The sequence below is a fragment of the Chiloscyllium plagiosum genome, chromosome 42 (assembly GCF_004010195.1).
Source record: "Chiloscyllium plagiosum isolate BGI_BamShark_2017 chromosome 42, ASM401019v2, whole genome shotgun sequence".
In the NCBI taxonomy this organism is placed as follows: Eukaryota; Metazoa; Chordata; class Chondrichthyes; order Orectolobiformes; family Hemiscylliidae; genus Chiloscyllium; species Chiloscyllium plagiosum.
The window spans coordinates 5687356-5689937 of NC_057751.1; the positions used below are offsets into that span (position 1 = coordinate 5687356).

At 39.5% G+C, this 2582-nt stretch overlaps 1 long non-coding RNA gene across 1 annotated transcript; it reads left to right on the forward strand.

Annotated features, from left to right (window-relative positions):
• Positions 1-2380, forward strand: LOC122543059. The gene is made up of 2 exons (XR_006309904.1): positions 1-351; positions 1392-2380. It is a non-coding gene; the product is annotated as an uncharacterized LOC122543059 (long non-coding RNA).
• The last annotated feature ends 202 nt before the right edge of the window (positions 2381-2582 follow it).

The following is a 2582-nucleotide window of genomic DNA, read 5'->3' on the forward strand; positions in this document are numbered from 1 at the left end:
CTACCACTTAGCAACAAGAACACTGTTGTTGCTCTTTATTGATACCAGTGCCCTCTTAAATATCTCCATCGATGCAGCACACCGCAGAGCCTAACTTCACTAAGTGCAAAAGGTTGTCTCTGTTTGACCCTTGTTTCTTTTAACAGATTGACCTACATTAAAAGCAATCTGTTATTTAAAGATAAAAAACACAAAGTTTCAGTAGAATGGAAATGTACAGGAATGGTCACTGTAGGATGTCAGTCTTGCTGAAAAGAGCGATGTGGCTCGCACTTTTCATCTTGCATTCATCAGGACAAACGCAAGAAAACCAGAGCTCAGTCACAACACTTGATACTGCAGGCAGAAAAGGTACTTCTTGGTTGATAAGTTGACTCTGATCATTTTGGGCTATTTCTGAAGAGAAAGTTGTGAGCTGCAGGTTCTTCAGACTCCCAGCAAATTGAGAAAAAAGTGCCATCAGCTTCAACATTGTCCTTTACATTGCAGGGACTAAGCAGCTGTGCATGAATGGTAAACACTTCTAGCAAACATCACTAAGCCAGTCATGAGTGAATCGTTTGCACGTGCTGCTGTTTCTGCAGCTAACGTCATGTTCTTTGTGCAATGTGGAAGACAAGTAGTAGTAGATCAACCCACACAGGCAAAACTTAAACAGTGCTTCCACTGACCTAAATGATTTCCCACTTTGAGAAAGCTTGCTGGACAGTCTGGAGCACTCCATATTTGCACATTGACAAACTTGAAAGTAAAAAGTTAACCATGCCATGAAAGGAGGGCCAGACATTAATGATTCCAGCTTAGATTGGAGTTTCATAGATTGGAAGAGAGAGAGAGAGAGAGAGAATTAGTGGTTTAGAGTGGGAATTTTATCGCTTGAAGCCTCAAGCTGGTGCCGTACTGTTGTGATGCCTGATGACGATAATATTGGACAAGTTCAATCCTGGGTGAAACCTTGTTTGATTAGTCATAACTTGCGTTTCTACCTTTGGTTACTGTGATAGTTATTCGCTAAACAGATTTGCATGAGGTTGCCAATGTTCTTTGACTGGCAAGATTATATCTAGAGTACTGTTCACAACAATATTGATCACTTTATTTCAGGAAGAATACTAAAACATTAGAGACAATTCAGAGAAGGTTTACCACTACTTCAGAGAATAAGAAGGTTGTCTTGCAGTACAGAAACAGGCCCTTCAGTCCACCATGTTTATGCTGACCCTCAAATACCAACCTATGTTAATCCGATGTAACTGCACTTTGTTTACAGTCTACTACACCCTGACATTTTAAGTGTGTTCAAATGCACCTTTATATTCTTGACATGCCAAGCAACATCCTGATGAATCACTTCTGCATGCTGTTCATTGCAATCACTTTCCTTCCAATAGCATGGTGACGAGAGCTGCGCACAGTATTCCATATTCCATCTGGAGCCTAACCAGTACAGGTGTCACCCCACCATATCTGCGGTTCATATGTTCCAAGACCTACCACGGATGTCTGAAATTGTGGGTAACAGCGAACTCTATTATTTAAGTGGGAAACTGAACTCCTTGGCAGCCCCCTGGAATTATTTTTGGAATGCTCCATGTTATCTTTTTGGGCCACAGTAAACCGTGGATAACTGAAACCATGGAAACCGACTCCGCAGATTTGGGGGTTCTATTGTATTCTACAAAGTTGCAAAAAGATTTCTCTGTTCCTGTATTCTACACCCTGGCAAAAGAAGGCAAGCATCTGTGCTGGGACTTCCAGTATCAAGAGACTTGTACACCAGTGTTCATTGGGCAGTAGTCCCTAGAAACTGACCATTGATTGTGAAAATCCTTCCCATTTTAGACCTCGCAAAATGCATTGCCTCGTACATCACATTAAATTCTATCTGTCCTTGTGGAATTGTGGGGAAAAGTTAAGATGGGAAAATTGGCCAACTCTCAGGTTATAAAGCAATATGTTTGAAGGGACTGTGATAAAAAGTCAGAAACAGTAAACATGACACAGGCTGAATGTACACAAATGCTTTCACCTTGGCAAACTTTCACTTTCTCTGATGGTTCTTTGTATATTCTGAAATGTCGGTTTAAGCCGAAACAAAACGCTCATTGCCAAAACATGATTATGGAATGAAGTGTATAACTCGATGTTTTGGAAAGTCAAATAGGCAACACACATCAAAGTTCAAGTTTACTAGTATAATGATTGACAAACACCTAATGATTTCTGTCAGTTGTCAATATATCTTAAGTATAAAAGTCCTATCGTTTTCTCTGTAAAAGTGCAGAAACTTGGAACGAGAAAACAACTTGTATCTCCTCTCAAATTTTTAGTCAAGCAGCATGGAGTATTTTTAATAAAAGCTGTATATTTTCAGTTCAAAGCTGTTTCAATTTTTCTCAAGTTTGTTCATTTAGCTTTCACAGATCCCTGCTAATTTAAATCCAATTCACACCATGGCTTTGCTGAATTTCCCAGTTGATGGATATGAGACTCTAGTCTGATATTTCATTTCATCTAAATGATAACTTGGATGTGAATGTATAAGTTATGAATGTAAATAACAACAACAGGGTCCCAGCACC